The sequence below is a fragment of the Phyllostomus hastatus genome, unplaced genomic scaffold, assembly GCF_019186645.2.
Source record: "Phyllostomus hastatus isolate PE091 unplaced genomic scaffold, TTU_PhHast_1.1 phas_contig_86, whole genome shotgun sequence".
Taxonomy (NCBI): domain Eukaryota; kingdom Metazoa; phylum Chordata; class Mammalia; order Chiroptera; family Phyllostomidae; genus Phyllostomus; species Phyllostomus hastatus.
In genome coordinates this window covers 92684763-92704223 of record NW_025333977.1, presented here as the reverse complement: position 1 = coordinate 92704223, position 19461 = coordinate 92684763, and the positions used below count along the sequence as shown (strand labels likewise).

At 36.3% G+C, this 19461-nt stretch overlaps 1 protein-coding gene across 10 annotated transcripts in view; it reads left to right on the top strand.

The window, feature by feature from the left end:
* The window catches only part of ZNF148 (zinc finger protein 148), a 129150-nt gene that overhangs the window by 6434 nt on the left and 103255 nt on the right, over window positions 1–19461 (top strand). For 9 of the 10 annotated variants that reach the window (XM_045850935.1, XM_045850937.1, XM_045850936.1 and 6 more), the window contains exon 2: window positions 11514–11645. The gene's annotated coding sequence lies outside the window, so the exon portion shown is untranslated. Of the gene's footprint in view, window positions 1–7453; window positions 7584–11513; window positions 11646–19461 lie in introns of those variants that run through there. The other variant, XM_045850934.1, reaches the window with a different exon arrangement.

The window sequence follows — 19461 nt, the reverse complement described above, 5'->3', positions numbered from 1 at the left end:
AGAGAGCATTCCAACCTGAGAGATTAGCAAAATCAAAGGTTTGGAGGTGAGGAGCAATGATACATAGGGAATAGAGAGTTTAAATTTTTTTAACTATGGCCTATAGGAAGAAATATATGTTACATCTTCACCTAATATATGCATGTATGAATGTTTGTGTGTATGCATAAAAGAAAAAGTTTCAATAACAATAACATTTCTTACCATGCTAGATGTACTCAAATGCTTTCTATTTTGTTTGGCTAAAAAGAAGAAAAGATGGCTGTCATTCATTAAACTGATTTCATGATTAACTAAGTAAATGATCACTACCCGTAGTTTGGAACATAGAGTTCATGAATAGAACATAATATGATCCAAGGTAGAAAGAGAGTTATTTGGGGTTGGGTAGAAAATAGATGGCCTTGAAAGCTAAGATAAATAGTTTGTATTTGATATGACATAGTGTTGTGCTTAGCAAGCAGACAGAAGCTGGGTTTTAGTATTGGCCCATCTGTTTACCCATTTTGTGATTATTGAGAGATTACTTGCTCTCTGAGACTCAGTTTTCTCATCAGAAAATTGATAATCATACCTTCTACACAAGGATTAAAATATGTTAACATATATCATTAAAGTATGTTAATATATATCATTAAAGTATAGCTATTGAACTTTCTGGAGCATTGAATCAAGGACTATGTATGTTAGAGGACTTAATCTGACAGTATGCTACACCACGCAGGGTAGATTTGGGGCAGGGTGGAGTGGTGGTAGAGTAAGGTTGGAGGTGAGAAGAAGAGAAACTACTGGAGAAACTAAGAAGAACTTGAATTAGTTTGACAGCAGAAAGATTCGAAATGAAAGGGAGGGATGTGATTGGATGGAGGGGCGGGGAAGATGACTGGAAATTTAGAGTTGCGGAAAGATTCAAAACGCAGCAGCTAAAACTGGATTGCATTTTTTGGTAGTTTAGTGGGGTATATTAGAGTACAGTTTATGGCAACAGTAGGTCCCCAGTTATTTGTTGAACGATTAAATATGTAAACTGAGGAATAAATTTTGAGTGGAGACTGGAATGGATGGGTTTGAGAAGGTTGGGTTAGACTGAAGGGTGGTTTTGGTGAACTGCAGAGTTTATTCATTCAGGAAATATTTTTTTATACTTTGTACAAGATTCCATGGTAGGCACTGTGAAGGATGTATGTTTATATATGATGCAGTTTCTGTTCTTTAGGAGTTGATCTAGGGTCAAAAATGTGGTCATGTCCATCTCTGATAGAAGTACTATGGCAGATTCAATTTTGTGGAAGACTTGGTGTGTAGCTTAGACTGTGAAAGATAAATAGGATTATAATAGGCAAGATGGTGGGAGATAAGTGACAGTGAGAAAAGTTGGGGTTGTGTTTAGAGGTTGGTGGTCTAGGTTAGCTAGAAGTTAGGATTCATGTTGATGAATGGAGGGAAATAAAGCTGAAAGTAGTTGAAACATTTAAAAGTCTGGACTGAACTGATTTAAAAAAATATTTGAGATATAACTTACATCAAGTGCTCAAATCTCAAGGGTACGGGCTAATGACATATTTTAGGTATTGTACAGTGGTTTGTAACCACTGCCGAGTTCAAGATATAGAACGTTTCTGACATGTTAGAAGCCTTCCTCGTGTCACCTCCAAGTTGATGCCTCCTCCAATCAGAAGCAACTCATTCCGACCTCTATCACAGCAGAGTAGTTTTGTGTGTTTTTGCATTTCATGTAAGTGGAATCACGCTTCTGTGTCTGGTTCATTATGCTGACCATATGTCTGTGAGATTCATCCATGATGTGTATAGTAGTAGTTCATTTTTTTTTTTGCTCTGGGATTCTACAACATGAACATACCACAGTGCGTTTATCCATTTCATAATTGTTGGACAACTGAGTAGGTTCTATTTTTTTGAAGTCTAAGGAGTTTTAACTTGACTCACTATGCAGTGAGGAACCATTGATGTTTTTTGAGTGGGGAAATAAGGTGGGTTTATGAATACTAGTGTGGTGACCTGTTTTTTGTTTGTTTGCAGTGAAGGGAATCTAGTGACCAGGAGACAAAGTTAGAAGACCGTGACAAAAGTGTGAAGTATTGAGAGTCTAAGTTGGAATGGTGGTAGTGGGAATAAAAGGAAAGGGATAGATGTAAGAAATACTGCAAAGAGAGAATTGAATTGAAGGATTTGATAGTACATGGGCTTTTGGGACACTTGAGAAACAGTGAACAAGAAAAGCTAAGGGAAATTCTAGGGCTTTTAACATAGGTGACAGTGAGAATGGGGGTGCCACTAACAGAAATTACTGGATCAGTTAGCAGAACTGTTTTGGTGGTGGAAGAACGGCTACTTCAGTGTTAAGACATTGACTAATGTGTCAGGCACTGGTGGAAGTATCTGAAGGGAATTATCTAGTTAGAATTAAAAATACTGGATTCAGCTGAAGAAGAGGTCTGATAGAGATTTGGGAATATGTACATAGTGTTGATAATTGAAGCTACTAATTCTGGATTTGATAGGACACTGATGGCTATGAAATTATTTGGACTGTTAATTGAGGTGTTAACTGAAGCAATAATTAAAGATCTAGTTAAAAAGAAACCATTATGTTTTAATTCCTCAGGAATAAGATTAGCAGAGGGTGATGGTTTAAATATTTGGGGGAGCTGGAGGATGATAACCATGTGAGGAATGAAAATGTAGAAGCAGTGGTAAAAGATGAGATCATGATGGCGAGAGAATTAGAGAAAGCTCCAGGGCAGAACTAGGGAAAATATCCACTCTGTGGGCTAAGAAGAGGACCAGTCGTCATTGGAGAAAGAAACAGCAGCTAGAGACCAGAATAGACATACGTCGTGCAGTGCAAAGGTGCAGTTCACGCGTCATTGCCAGAGAGAGGATAAGGACCTGGGTGGTGGGTCATAGGATTTAGCACATGGAATTTTTTGATATTGTTATTGTCTTCAAGAGAACAATTCAGAGGCCAGAGTGCATGGCAGTAAAGGACTGAATGGATTGGGTTAATATGGAAAAAATGGGCTGTAGGAATTGTATTAAGAAGTTTATTTTTAGAAGGAGGAACAATTCTTTTTCCAAAACTGGAGGCAAGAAGTAGTGGATGAAGACGCAGAACTTTTAGAAGCTGTAAGGAGGACTTGATCATAGATAGAGGAGGTGTGATTTGAGGGAATTTCATGAAATAGATTATTTGATGGGGTTAAGTACTTACATATAAAAATGATTTGGATTAATCAAGATGAGAGTTGTATTTAGGATAAATCAGTTGTAAACGATTTCATAAATTTCTGGTGGTGCTTAGCACCCAGTGTGTGGGTGTGGAGAAACCAGATGGTGAAGATGTTCTGACACTGGGGAGATACATGGTGAATGGAATGGAAGGTCATGACATTCTGGAGAGGGCAATATTAAAATGGCTGATGGACAGATTTAAATTGTGGAGGGAAATGAGTGAAGCTAACAGGAGGTGAGGAGCAGGCATAGGCCTAGACAGAAAAGTTGTTATGGTTAAAAAAAGACAGGGTTCTTGAAATTACAGTTCTAGTGGTACAGCACTTCCAGCTGATGTCCTCTTTTCAGTATATATATGTGCAAGGGTAAAGCACAGGTGAAGGTTTCAGGAGTTGAGGAAGGTGAGGGTGTAGAAAATTCTTCAGCATTGTTTTTGAAGTCAGTGAGAATAATGACTGAATCTGGGACAAATCAGAATTGAAATTTTGGGGGAGGATTGTAGGTAGTAGGGTATTGTGGAATTTGGTGATGTTGCAGATGGAATGGTTTAAGTGAGTAAAGTGAATTGCAAAGAATGACTTTTTTAGTGATTGAGAACAGTGGGAGTGTCTGAAGCAGTTGGTTCTGTAACAAACTGGAGAAGGGGAATGGATGGCTAAGTCATGAGAGAAGCAGGTTGTCCAGGAAAAGTCAAGCTTGAGATGAAATGAGGAGGTGGTCACAACAATCCAGGGAAGAGATAAGTCATCCGGATTGTACTGGCATTGGGATGGAGATAAATAGATGGATTTGTTACATTCACCAGTTCCTTAAATTTCTTTTCTAAATACTGTATTTTTATTGTTCAAGTACAGTTGTCTCTAAATTTCTTTATAAATAAATTATACTTCACAGTCATGACCAGCCTGGGCTGGAGTGACTCCGTTGGTTGGAGCCACATCCTTGTACATGTAGGGCTGTGGGTTCTGTTTCTGGTCTGGGCACATGCCTGGTTGCAGATTCCATCCCCGGGCCAGGCACATATGATCCCTGGGCCAGGCATGTATGGGAGGCAACTAATCGATGTTTCCCTTCCTCTTTCTGTAAAAGCAATGAAAAAATGTCCTTGGGTGAGGATAAAAAATATTAAAAAATTATAATAATTCATGTGTAATAATTGATACAAATTCAACCGAGAGATTTGTAAATTAGGAATGAGACAATGAAAGAAAAAAAAGATGGGATAAAGTTGTGCTGTAGGGTTGGTCAAAAAGTCCATTTAGTTTTTTCTATAAAATAAAAGACACATTTTTTATTTTCACCAATGATGTTATTAATTTGGATATTTTGAGTATGTCAGCTATCTCCCGCTATTGGCTTCTAGTGGGCAGAGGCCAGGCATGCTGCTAAATATCTTCCAGTGCATAAAACAGTCCCACAGCAAAGAAGTATTTGAACAGAATTGTCAATAGTACCAAGGATCTTTGCAAACTACTTTTGATACGTTTGGTCAGTCATAGCACCTTCTCCATGCACTGCACAAATCTTTTTATGTGTTTCAGTTATGTTTTTACCTTTCTTAAAATAATAAAGCATAAATCGCAGAAAATGTTGCATATTTTCTTTGATCTTCAGTGTTAAAATGACTGTTCAAAAATTCAACAATTTTGGTAAGTTTTTTAAAAAATGCACACTGATATGACAGCTGTCACAGTACAGTCTAACAAAATTGTTTCAAATAAAGTTCGAGACAGCTAGGACTACTAGAGTCATTGTAAGGAATAAACTAAATTAACTTATTGGCCAAACCAGTAATAATGAAAGGCAAAAGACGTGGGGTAATTTGTTGACAAGGAACATAGGCAAGCTGATAGAAGCTAGTAAACAGATAATATAGAAATGAACGAGGAGGTTGGAGTTGACCCAAATAGAACTAAGAGTAAAGTGAAGAGGAGCTTGAGTAGTTTGTAGCAGAGAAAATATGGAGAAAAGAATGTTACCTAGGAAACACCTAATGCCAGGAGACTATTTCTTCTCTGTGCATGTATAAGGACAGTCCTTGCCACCCGCTGTGTTACAAAGATGATAGTACATCATGCATAACTTTTTAAAAATAATCATAAGTGATAGAGACATTGAGATCATTGGTCTACTTGAGTGCCTCAAAATCACATCAGACTTTTTGCAAAAATTGTGTGGTGGTAATTTGTTTATGTAAAGAGGTACAGGTAAAAAGTGGAAAGAATGGGGTGAGTGCTAGGAAGTAGGTGTCTTTGGGGCTATAAAATAGCCTCTATAGTTTTTTCTTTTTTGTCTAAATGACTTTTATCTCATATTTCTTAGTGTTACAAGGAGGCTGGTTTGCTCTGTGTTCTCATTTTATTTATTACTTGGATATGGAGCTATAAGAACAGGTATACAGTTTTAAAATGTTTTCTCGTGTTATATCTAGTTATTTATCATTTATTGAACATCTCAAAAGGAGCTATCTTACCAGTCCCCAAAACAAAATATGGTTAAAACTGAAACATTGCTGCTTTCTTTGTTTTGCTTTGCTTTTAAATCTTGAACATTTAAGGGCTTTGAACCTTCATCGTTTTCCACTGATGATATTTTAGACCTAGACCAGGTCTCTTTTTCTTTGACTTTTGTCTCTGCTCTCAAACTTTTGTTTGTCCACTACTGCAGTAGTATTCGTTTATGTCAGACTTCGTCTTCTGTCAACTTTTCCCTTATACTGTCAAAGATTTGACTCTCAAGTGCTTACCGAACTGTGGTTTTTGAGATTCTTTATCAGTGCCTTGCTGTGGTCCTGGCAACTGACATTTTAAACCATGAAGGTACCAATGCTGTATGCTTCATACCCTTCATATTTGCATTACATACCTCACATGATTAACTGACTCTTTCAACCTCTGAGCAAAGAATACTTTCTGACCCTCCAAATTTGATAATGAAAGGCCTGTGAGGATCCAGAGTGCTGACAGTCTCAGAGAGCCAAGGGATGTCACTTTGCCCGACTAAATCTTTGCTGTAACCTCCGATTTCATCTAGAATTGTTTCTTAGGACCAGCTTCAAACATAGCTGAGCCTTGGTGAGTGGGAAGGAGTATATTGTGAATATTTGAGTGGATTGGTTGGATTACATGAATGATGGATATCTTAGGGAAGGTGTTGGAAATGACTGTGGTAGGGAAATGACTGTGGTAGAAATGGAGAGAGTTTAAGTGATAATTATATTAATTGAGCATCGATAAGTGACTTTACAGGATAGGGGTTGGATGCAGGAAATCTTGGTTGTCATGGAGCTTCCCTTGTAAATTTGAGAAGAGCCAGTATCTAAGGGATTAGAGTGAAACATACACTTGATGTTTTGCAGGGCCTTGTGTATGTGTGCTTGTCAAACATACATACCTGCCTGTATAGATACATATAGTGATGGAAATAATGTGTTAATTTGATAAGGTTCTGTAGTCTTTAGGGAAATGGGCATGGTAGTCTTGAGTTATGAGTGATTCAAATGAATTGGTAGAGAGTATTTGGAAAGATCATTGTCAAATTATTGGGGATATGCTTAGGAAATGGATTTTTTCAGTGACTGTGGTGGCCTCTGAAATAGGTTCACAAGATTTGAGGGCAATGTGGGGGCAAATTTGTGTGTAACATCAGAGAGTGTTAGCTTTAAGGGAATGAGAGAACAGAAAAAAAAAGCTGTGTTTAAAAAAGTCATTTGAGTTACTAGGTAGGAGCTGATAAAAATTTCAAAAGTTGTGGAGAGGTTTTGAATAGGTAAGTGGGAGATGGAGGGGATTTATGAGGAGACTTGTTACTATTAGAAGAGTAAATTTCAAAAGAGAAATGCAGTTCTTAGGTTAAAAACTGGAAGGTAAGGGCAGACTAAAATGAGTAAATTAAGGTGTGGAGAAGTAAGAGTAAGAGGAAGGCTTAAGGAAGAAATTACTGTAAGATTTCTTATTTTAAGGAGTGTTGTGTCCGAGTCTACTTTTGATTAGTGCTTAAGTAAGGAAAAGGGGCTTAAAAATACCATGGTTTGTAGAAGTGGAGGGTTTACCAAGGGTAATTATGCATAGTGGTTTTATTTCTTAAGAAACCTGGGAGGTAGGGAGTCCTCCGGTTCTCTGGGCTTTTGGAGCCCAGGCCCGATTCGACAGCCGCACGGGCGGGATTTTGCCAGCGCTGGGCTGGTCCGCGGGCGGAGCAGCGCGGGTGTTGGACCCAGAGCCGCCTCTCCGTCGCCGGCTCCGCCTGCGAGCGCGGGGGAGCAGAGCCCGGGCGGTGGGTCGCGGGCTGCTGGGATCCGCGCACCCACGGGCCTCCCCTCGGGCTCTCGAGTGAGTGAGTGAGTGAGTGAGTGAGTGGGCCCGGGGCCGCGCGGTGGGAGCCGTGGGGAGGGGCTTTCTGTAGCTCCGGGACCAAACCTCCGCACGCGGCTCCCACGGCTTCCTTTTGTTGTGTGTTCGTGTGTGAGTGCACGCGCGCGTGCGTTAGTGCGCTCGTGTGCAGAGAGGCGGCGGGGAGCTGGGAGGAGCGGAGGCTTTTCCTGCCCGGGTGGCTGCTGCGCCTGGGGCCTTGGCGGGCCGTGGGGCCTCCCAGACACCGGTCTTCCGGGTCAGGGCCCGCGGCGCCGTCAGGGCCCCCTTTCCGCAGCCAGATGGCAAACTTTGTAAGTGGCTTCTTGGCTGCTAACAAGTGTCTGCCTGACAGCGGGGGGCCGCGGAGCCTTGACACCCCCTTTTACCTCCTAACCCTGCTTTTTTCCAGTCTTCTGTGGGACTGCTTGTGTTTACACTTCTGTGGTGTGCGAAAAGGTCAGATGGGTAACTTGGTGTAATACACAGTGTTTTCCTTGGTATGAAGAGCAAAAACTGTACGCAGGTATCCGCGTATTGGTTGCGCTAGTAAAATCTCTGTTTAGTGGTCGGAACAGCGGTAAGGTCTTTCCAGATTTAGACTAGGGGGCAAACTTTTGCTTTCCAGACTTTGTGAAGCACAAAGTGCCAGGAAAGAACTACTTGTGTAGCAAACTAAAAGTTAGACAGACTTAAAGCCCTTCCCAAGAGCTTGAATTAAAAACAACTTTTATTTTTGATTTTACGTAATAATTGTGATTTGTGTAGTTTACAAGTAAAGTTTTGCAAAGTGGGTCATGGTGATAATAAAAGCATTGCTTATTTTATAGAGGGCAGTGGTAAATGCACCACACAGTTTTGAAATTTCAAGTATGTTAAATGTTGCTATAAATAAAATCCTATTCAGATTTTTAGATTTAATAAATCTAAAAATACGTTTGCAGTTGTCCTTTGGGTGTAAGAGGAAGTCCTGGGTTTCTCAGTGCATGTTTCTGGGCATATTTTCAGTATTGTCAGCATGATACCGGTATAGAACCTTAACCTGGGTGAATAATTTGCATGAGATTATCAGTCTGTTTTGCAGCTGGGAATAGACTCTGGTTCTCTTATTCCCAGTCTGGTGACCTATCCAAGAATAGACTAAGGAAACTGGGTATTTGTATGTTTGGTGGAAAATAATGGCTGAGTTTGATTTTTATAGTGGGTATTAAAGTACCAAAAAATAGATGTGTGAACGTTTAATTTTCTGTTGTAGCATGTAAATGTAGTTTCCCCACACTGAGTGTCTTTGGTCTTTAAATACATAAAGGACTTGAGCATATTCCTCAGTGTTACTTTTTGAGGCATTTGTAGTCCATTTACAGTTGATTAAAACAGATGGATGCTTTTTGTATTTAACTGGATGGATCTTTTTCATGTGGGTATTCTCACTGGTTGGAGAATAGCAGGTCACTTGAGAAGGTTTAGCCTTCCCACAAATGCTAGAGGGAAGAATAATGACCCATATTTTGCTGGGTATGATGCACACGTTTTTGCCCAAATTTTTGAGGGAAAAATAAGGATGAGCATTGTATATGGGTATAGTGATTACACACAATGGGTATAATAATGGGTACACTAATCCCTTGTATAATGTGCACAAAACTGTGGGTGTACACTATACATGGGAGTGCATTATGCATGGCAAAATGTGATATGTTAATTTTATTAATCTCTGATAAAAAAACAAACTTGGGCCTTATTGAGGATGCTCTTTATTTGAGGATGGACTGACTACCTGTGGGTTTTCTCCTCAGTTTGGTACATATACTGTCGTCATTCTTGTTACTGTATCAACAGTATTTGGTTAACCTGTTTTTCAGCAAGCCTTCATACAAAAGAATACCTTTTCTTTTTCTAGTGTATGAGTGGCAGTTGAACCTTTTTGTTTTGTTCATTGCTACTCTTTCTTATGCCTTTCTCTTATATCACAAAAACAAAAAACAATCTTCCTTTTTCCCATCTCCAAAGAGCCCTCAAAATTTTAAATCTAATATCAGAGGTCCTTCACCAGAAGTGATTTGGGTAATGTCTAAAGACATTGTTGAGCCCTGGCTGGGTAGCTAAATTGGTAGAGCATCATCCAGATATACCAAGGTTGCAGGTTTGATCTCTAGTCAGGGCACATACAAGAAGCAACCAGTGAAGGCATGAATAAGTGGAACAACAAATCTCCTTCCCCCCACCTCTCTAAAATCAATAAATAAAAATTTTTAAAAAATATTAAAAAAAAGATCTTTGGTTGCCCTGGGGGATTCTACTTGTATCTAGTGGATAGATGCTAAACATCCTACAATGCACATGGTAGCCACCACAACAAAGAGTTTTCCAGGGCAGACTGATGCTAGGAAATGTTGAGATGTTGATGTTGAGAAACCCTGATCTGATGTATCAAGAATAATATTCTTAAAAATAATGTAAGTCTATAAAAATTATATGTTATAACATATTAAAACTTATGTTATAACAACATAATTATAAATACTGTATTGTGTAATTGTGTTACCTTATATAGTTACGGTATTTATAATGACATTTTTGTATCTGTTATGTTTTTCCAAACGTCATTAGAATGATCATGGGTCAAAGTTTATAAAGTATATTTTAGAGCCTCATTACATATGATTTTGGAGATGGAAGACGAACAAGTATATCCTTTTCAGTATGTAGATAAGGAAATGGAGTTTAGAGAGATTGTGACTTAGCCAAATTACCACAGACAGTGCAGAGCTTAGGTCTCTTGTTATTTCTCTTATAATTTAATTTTAATTTATTTAATTAAAGCTAATTTAAAAATTTTTAAAGGTTTTATTTATTTATTTTTAGAGAGAGGGGAAGGGAGGGAGAAAGGGAGAGAAACATCAATGTGTGGTTTGCCTCTTGTGCACCCCCAACTGGGGACCTAGCCTGCAAGCCAGGCATGTGCCCTGACTGGGAATCCAATTGCGACCCTTGGGCTGCAGGCATGCACTCAATCCACTGAGCCCCACCAGACAGGGCATAATTTAAATTATAACTGAGGGAAATGGTATTCTATCATTTTTGCTTGATATACAAATAAATTAAACAAAAATAAAAGTGATTATATTGTCAGAATCTCAGTGTTCAGTGTATTACTGATTTTCTTAGATTCCCATGTGTTGGATTCTTTAGCATGGTTTTGTAATCATTATCAACTTTTCACATCTGCTTTTAAAAAGTGTTGAAAATTTAAAAGGAGCACATACAATTTTAAAACAAAATTTAAAGTTAATAATGATACCTTAGGCAACATTGCAACCCAGCTGGAATTGTTCAAATGTCTTATGGTGTCTTGAACTTGGACATCTGCTCTGTCGTATGAGGATCACTATAATAGTGAGTTTCTGTGCTTACTGTAAATCTATTCTAGCAAGAGTGTTTTAGCTAACTTGAGAAAAAAGATAAGGAACTTTGAGGTGAAATGTAATTGGGTGAAATATAAATTGGGTATTTAGAAGAAATATTTTCAAATAAAGCTGTATTATAGGTAAAAAGTATCAATTGGATTCTATGTTTAAATTTTTTTTCCTGTAATGCTACTTTTTAAAAATATGAGTAAAATAATAAGGGCAAAAGACCATATGAGAAAATATTGCCTTAAAAATTATTTTATATAGGAAATTTGTTTTATAGAAAAAAATTAAAATGCATATTAGCAAAAAGAAAAATAAAATTACCAACTGGAGAAGCTGCCATTAATATTTTGATAGATGGCTTTCTTATATTTTCATTAACCTTTTATTATGGGAAAATTTAAATAGATGAAAAATAGAGTAGTATTATGAATCTATATATCTGTGACCTGACTTCAAGAGTTACCAATTAATGACCAGTCTTGTTTCATCTATACAGGCATACCTCGCTTTATTGCACCTCACAGATGTTGCATTTTTAACGAATTGAAGGCAAGACCCTCGACCAGGAAAAAAGATCGCAACTTGCTTTATTGAGGTGGTCTGGAACCAAACTTGCAGTATATCTGAGGTATGTCTGTAGCCCTATCCCCTTTCTCTCCTCGAATGAATGAATGAATGAATGAATGAATGAATGAATATTTATTTATTTATAGAGAGTAGAAGGGAGAAAGAGAGAGCTAGAGAAACATCAGTGTGTGAGAGAAATGTGGATGGATTGCCTCTTGGCCCACAACCCAGGCATGTGCCCTGACTGGGAATCAAATCAGTGACCCTTTGGTTCACAAGCCAGCACTCAATCCACTGAGCCACACCAGCCTGGGTTCCCCTCTCATTATTAAAAAAAAAACAAAAACCCAACAAAAACCAAACCTTTATTTTGAAATAATTGTAGATTATAGACTCACAAAACTTTCAAAGTTAGTAGAGTCCTATATATCTTATACTCAGCTTTCCTTCGGGAGTGACGTCTTATAAGAGCTCTAGTAAGACTTCAAAACCAGGAAATTGGTACTGGTGCATTACTGTGAACTAAACTTACTTGGTTTTTACCTTTTTTTTTTAACCTGAATTCACTTTTGTATGTGTAATTCTCTGCAGTTTTATCCCGTATATAACTCTGTAACTACCACCACAGCAAAGCTAACAGGACTGTTCCATTACCACAATGAAAACCTCTCTTGCTACCCCTTTATATTCGTACCCCAATCTTAAAACCCTCCCTGTCCCCTAAAAAATTTATTTTCTACCTCTGTAGTTTTGTCATTGCAAGAATAGTATATATAGTATATTAATATGTACTATTCACCTGTCAAAGGACTTTTGGTATATTCAGTATTTTGCTATTAAGAATCAAGTGGTTATGAACATTTATGTACAGGATTTTGCGTATAATTCTCTCAGGTAAAGAGTGAGCTTCTTGGGTTTTGCAACAAGGACATGCTTAATTTTATAAGAAACTTCTGAACTATTTTCCAGGATAGCCATACCATTTTACATTCCCATAAGCAATGAATAAGAGATCTACTTTTTCTTCCTTCTCATTAGCATTTGTTATTATCACTATTTTTTCTTTTAACTGTTCTAATAAGTATATAGTGCTGTCTCAAGTTTTAATTAGCATTGCCCTAATGGCTAATGGTACTGAACATCTTTATGTGTACTTACTTGCTGTCTGTTTATGTCTTTTGCTCATTTTCTAATCAGATAATCAGATTTTTTTTGCTCTTAAGTTTTGAGAGTTCTTTATATATTTTAGATATAACATCTTTGTTAGATATATAGTATGCAACTATTTTTCCTGGGTCGGAAGCTTATCTTTTCATCTTCTTAACAAGGTCTTTCACAGGGCCATTGTGTATTATTTTGATGATATCTGGTTTATTTTCTTTTATATGGATCATATTTTTGGTGCCAAGTCTGAGAATCCTTTTCTTTAGGTCCTCATGGATTTTGCCTGTAATGTATGTACAACTTTTCTTCTAAAAGTTGTATAGTTTCATGTTTAAATTCATGATCCATTTTAAATTAATTTTTGTACGTGGTTGTTAAGTTTAGGTCAAGACTTCCGTGGTGTTTTTCTTTTTCTTTTTTGCCTATTGATGTTCAATTGTTTGAGCACTATTTCTTGAAAGGACTGTTATTCCTCCATTGAATTGTTTTTGCCCATTATCAGAAATCAGTTGGGCATATTTGTGTTGGTTTATTTTGGGGTTCTAGTATTCCGTTCCATTGATCCATCTGTTTATCTCTCTGTCAGTACCACACTGGCTTGATTACTATAACTGTAATAGTAATCAAGACCAAATGTTAGTTAGTAAATGAGTAGTAAGTCATCAGGTAGAGTATTCCTCTTACTTTGTGAAGACTATTTTAGCTATTGTAGTGTCTGTCTTCTTCACATAACTTTTAGAATAATTGTTTATGTCTACAAAAAAATCTTGTTAGGATTTTGATAGGAATAGAACACCTATAATTTACTTAGAGGAGAATTTCTTCTATGGAGAATTTCTTCTATAGAGATTTCCAATTCATGACCATGGAATGTCTCTCCATTTATTTAGAGCTTCCATATTATTTTGAAGAAAGTTGTAGGCATCATGTAGTTTTTCTTAAGCAGTTTTAGTAAGCTATAACTTAAATGCAATACAGTTTACCCATTTCAGTTGTTTTTATTGTATTTACAGAGTTGTGCAGCCATCACCATACTCAGTTTTAGAACATTTTCATCATCCTAAAAAGAAACTTTGTATCCAGTAACATCACTTCCCATTCTCCCTTTGTCCTTGACCCTTGGCAACCACTAATATTTTATTTTCTGTCTCTATGAATTTGCTTATTCTGGACATTTCATATTAATGAAATCATAACAACAGTATATGTAGCTTCTTTCACTTAGCATAAGTTACATGATATAGCATGTGTCAGGAGTTTGTTTTTTTTATTGCTGAATAATATTCTGTATGAATATTACTAATTTTGTCTATCCATCAGTTGACCAACACGTGGATTGTTTCTATTTTTTGGCTATTGTTAATAATGCTACTATGAACATTCATGTGCAAGTTTTTATGTGAACATGTATTTTTAGTTCTCTTGGATGATATATACCTATGGGTGGAATTCTTGAGTCATAGCCAATAAATCATTGCCAAGACCATTGTCATGACCTTTTTTCCTTAAGTTTTGTTTTAGGGGTTTTATAGTTTTAAGTCTCATGTTCAAGTCTTACCTAGTTTGAGTTGATTTTTGTGTATGGTAAAAGGTAAGAGTCCATTTTCGTTCTTTTCCGTGTGGATGTTCTGTTTTCTCAGCATCATTTTTTGAAAAGCCTATCCTTTCCCCATTGTGTATTCAAAATTTTTTCCATTTTGTAAAAAATTACAGTCTACATTCAATATGTATTAATTGCAGGTGTACAGCATAGTGTTAGACAATCATATACTTTACAAAGTGTTCCCCCCAATATTTTCACTACCCACCTCAAACCATATATAGTTCTTACAATATTATTGACTGTGTTTCCTATCCTGTACTTTACATCCCCAGGACTATTTTGTAACTAACAGTCTACTTCTTAATCCCTTTACCTTTTTCTCCAGTACTCCACTCCTCCTCTTTGGCAACCATCAGTTTGTACTCTGTATTTATGAATCTGTTTCTGTTTTGTTTATATTGTTTTTCAGATTCTGCATATAAGTGAAATCATATGGTATTTGTCTTTCTCTGGTTGACTTATTTCATTTAGCATAATACCCTTTAGGTCCATTCATGCTGTCACAATTGGTAAGATTTTATTCTTTTTTATGGCTAAATATTGGTATTCTTATTGAAGATTGGTTTGTCCCTTTATGTATGGGTCTATTTCTGGGCTCTGTTTCTTTTATTGGTCTGTATGTCTACCTGCATGGTGGGATTATAGTGTTTTAATTATTGTAGCTTTGTATTGTATTTTGAAATTAGAAGATGTGAGGCCTCCAGCTTTGTTATTCTTCTGTATTGTTTTGGCTATATGGAGATTTTTGTGGTTCCATTTGAATTTTAGAATTATATTTCTATTTCTGTGAAAAAGGCCATTAGGATTTTGATAGGGATTACATTTAATCTGTAAATTGCTTTGGGTAGTACAAATCTTTTAACACAGACATAGGATGCCTTTCCATTTATTTGTGTTTTAATTCCTTAAAAGATTTTAGTCAGGGATTGAACCAGCAACCCTTCTGTTTGCAGGCCAGCACTCAGTCCACTGAACCACATCATCCAGGGCTCTTGCTTGTATTTTTGGAGTCATATCTAAGAAGGCTTTGCCTTATCCAGGGTTGCAAAGATTTGTTCCTGTATTTTCTTCTAAGAGTTTTATAACTGGCTTTTACATGTAGCTCTTGAATCCATTTAGAGTTAATTTTTGTATATGGTATGAGGAAGGGATCTAACTTCATTCCTTTGCATGTGATATCTGTCCGTGCCAGCAGCATTTGTTGAAAAGATTATTTTTTCTCCACTGCGTTGTCTTGTCACCCTGTCAGAAATCATTTGATCATAAAAGTAGATATTTATTTATGTTCTCTCAATTCTATTCCTTGATCTGTATGTATGTCTATATTTTTATGTCACTACTAAAGTGTTTTGGTTACTGTAGCTTTGTAGTAAATTTTGAAATCAGGAAGTATGCATCCTCTAACTTTGTTCTTCTCAACTTTCAAGATTGTTTTGAGTATTCTGGGTCCCTTGCAATTCCATATGAATTTTGGATTAGATTGTCAATTTCTGCAGAAACTACTGTTGGGATTTTGACATGGATTGTATTATATTTGCAGAGCAATTTGGTAAAATATTTTCATCTTAAGAATATAAAGTTTCCTGATCCATGAACACCAGTTGTCTATTTGTTTAGGTGTTTGTTAATTTCTTTAAAAGGTGTAATTTATACTTTTTTCAGTGTGCAGGTCTTGTACCTCTTTTGTTAAATTTATTGCTAAGTACTTTATCCTTTTTGATGCTGTTATAAGTGACAATACTTTCTTAATTTCATTGTTGCATTGTTTATTGCTAGTATATAGAAATGCAGTTGATTTTTGTGTAAAGTTCTTGTACTATTCAGCCTTGCTATTTATTTTTTAGTGGATTTGTAATTTAGTGGATCTTGTAATTTTTTAGTGGATTCTCTAGGGTTTTCTGTATGTAATATCATGTCATCTGCAAATGAAGACAATTTTACCTCTTCCTTTCCATGTGAATGTTTTTTATTTTATTTTCTTGCCTAATTCCTCTTGCTAGAATGTCTAGTACAGTGTTGAGTAGAAGTAGCGAAAGCAGACATCTTTGTCTTGTTTCCGGTCATAGGGGAAAAGCATTCACTGTTTTACCATTAAGTATAATGTTGTTAACTCTGGATTTTTCTTAGATGACCTTTATCAAGTTGAGAAAATTTACTTCTGTTCCTAATTGTTGGGTATTTTATTGTTTAAGTTTGTTAGATTGCATCAAATGTTTTTCTGCATCTACTGAGATGATTTACAAAAAAAAATGAAAGTTCATGTTCTTTATTTTTTTGATATGGTAATAATAGTTGATTTTCAGGTTTTAAACCAATTTTGCTTTCCCAAGATAAATCCCACTTAGCTTTGGTACATAATGAATGGGTTTTATGTGTTAGTGAATTTGGTTTGGTAGTATTTTGTTAAGGATTAAAAAAATACATTGTGCTTTTTAGAGAGAGGGGAAGGGAGGAAGAGAGGGAGAGAAACATCTATGTGAGAGAAACATCCATTGGTTGCTTCTCAAATGGGCCCCGGAGTGACAACCCAGGCATGACTTGACAGGAATCCAGAGTCAGCCAGTGACCTTACGCTTTGCAGGAGGATCCCCAACCTAATGATCCACAGGGTCAGGGTGCGATTTTTTGTGTCTATGTTCATAGTAGATAATGGCTTGTTGTTTTCTTTCTTGTGATGTCTGTATCTGGTATCATTGGCATCATTAATGCTTGACCTCTTGAAAAATGTATTGAGAAATATTCCTTTGTATATTTTTGAGAGGCGTTTGTGAACAATTGGGATTAATCCTTTATTAAATTTTTGGTAGGGCTCCCTAGTGAAGCTTTCTGAGCCTGGAGATTCTTTTCTTGGGGGAGCTTTTAAATTTAAGAACTCATTTTTCTTTATTGATTACAGAACTGTTTAGATTATGGAATTCATTTCATTTTAGTTTTGGTAGTGAGATTTTGAAAAATTGGTTCATATTTTCTAATTTAAGAATGTAAAGTTGTTTTGTATACTGTTACCTTAGTATTTTTTAATCGATGCAAAACTGTAGTGATATCCCTATTTCAGTCCTCATATTGGTGACTTGTGTCTTCTCTTATTTTTGTTAGTCATGTTAGAGACTTATACAGTTTTTACTTCATTGATTTTCTCTATTTTTTATTATTGATTTCATTGATTTTTGTTCTTTATTGTTCCCTTTCTAGTATTTGCTTTAGGTTTATTGCTTTTTTTTTTAGTTTCTTGGTAGGTAATTAAGTTATTGATTTGATTTTTCATCATTTCTAGTATATGTATGTAATGCTATACATTTTCTTCTAACTGCTGCTTTAGCAGCATTCCACATATTTTGATGTGTTTTTTTTTTTCATTAATTCTTATGTATATGTTTTAAAATTATCTTTGAGACTCTCTGACTCATGGACTTTTTAGAAGTATGTTTTTTTTCTTATGGCCAGAGAATGCACTCTGTATTATTTTAATTCTTTTAAATTTGATGAAGTTTGTTTTATAGTTGAGGATATGGTCTGTATGGTGAATGTTCCATGTATGCTTCAAAAGGAATGTGTATTCTGCTTTTGTTCGATGGAATATTTTGTATGGGATGGGTAAAAGTAGGTTTCCAGTTGTTGGCATGGAAAAAAGACATGCAGGTTATGATTATTACAATAGCTTTATTAACTCACAACTGTAAACCTACTTTTGCCCCTACCCCTGTATATGCATACCAGTTAGACTCTTTTGGTTGATTGTGTTATTAATTTGGCCACTCTGCCTTTAAAAAAAAACTTAGTTTTTTCCTTCTTTTACTTTCAATGTATGTTAGAATTTCTTTATTTTTTATTTTTTAATGCTTCATTAGTTAAGTATTTTTTCCATTACCACGTCTCCCTCCACCCCCATAAGAATTTCCTATTAGTAACATATAATTTAGTGGTTATAAAAATCTACCCTGCTAGTCTTTTGATTGCCTTCTGGCAGATTACTAGAACTTGTTTTAGGATTCCATCTTTTATAAAAGACCTATTAATAATGTTTTGGTGCCTTGACTGGTGTGGCTCAATGGGTTAGGCATCGTCCTGCAAACCTAGGAGTCACTGTTTTGATTCTTGGTTGGGGCATATGCCTGGGTTGTGGGCCAGTTCCCCAGTTAGGGGTAGGTGAGAGGCAGCCAAGTGATGTTCTTTTCACACACCAGTGTTTCACTCCCTTTCTTTCTCCCTCCTTTCTCCTCTCTCCAAAAAAATAAAATAAAAATAAAATTGTAAAAAAATAGTTTTGGAGTCTGTCACGGTATAGTTTTCGTAGGTGGTTGTTGTTATTACAGAATGCATGCATGTATGACTTTTAATAGTCTAATGGTATCAGCATTTTATTACTTCTACTGAAGTGTTGAAACTTCAATCCTATTTTAGCCTTTTCTTCTCAATTTTGAAATATAGTTATCTTGTATATTAGGTGATGTTATACTTTTTGTTTCAGTCATCAAGTATGTTGATGGAAAGATAAGCTGTGTATATACCTGTATTAGTGACACATTCTTTTAGTTTTTCCTCTTTTGAGAATTCTTTTTTTTTTAAAGTCCCCTTTGTTTCTTGCTGTCACCTGAATGTATTCCCCTAAAACTCATATGTTGAAATCCTAGTGCCCAATATGATGGTTTTAGGAATCGGGGCCTTTGGGACGTTATTAGACCATGAGTGGGGAGACCTCATGAACGGGGTTGTTGATGTGATGAAAGGGGCAGCCTTTATGCCGTCCGAGGAAGAGAGCCCTCACCTGATTGTTCTGGGGCGCTGATCTGGACGTCTAGCCTCCAGAAGTACATTTCTGTTTGTAAGCCACCCATTTGTTGGTATTTTGTTACAGCAGCCCGAATGGACCAGCACATTTCTGTAGAGTAGTTTCACTGGCTATGGAATTTTTGGTTGGCAGTTCTTTTTTTTCTAGTGTTCAAAAAATACTGTGCCACTTTTTTTAGATTTCTGTGGTTTCAGATGAGAAATCTAGTGTCATTTGAATTGTTTCATTATAGGCAAATGTGTCTTTAATGTCTGCCTGCCTTGGAAGTTTTTTATTTTATTTTTTTTGGTCTTTGGCTTTTGAACATTTAATCATTATGTG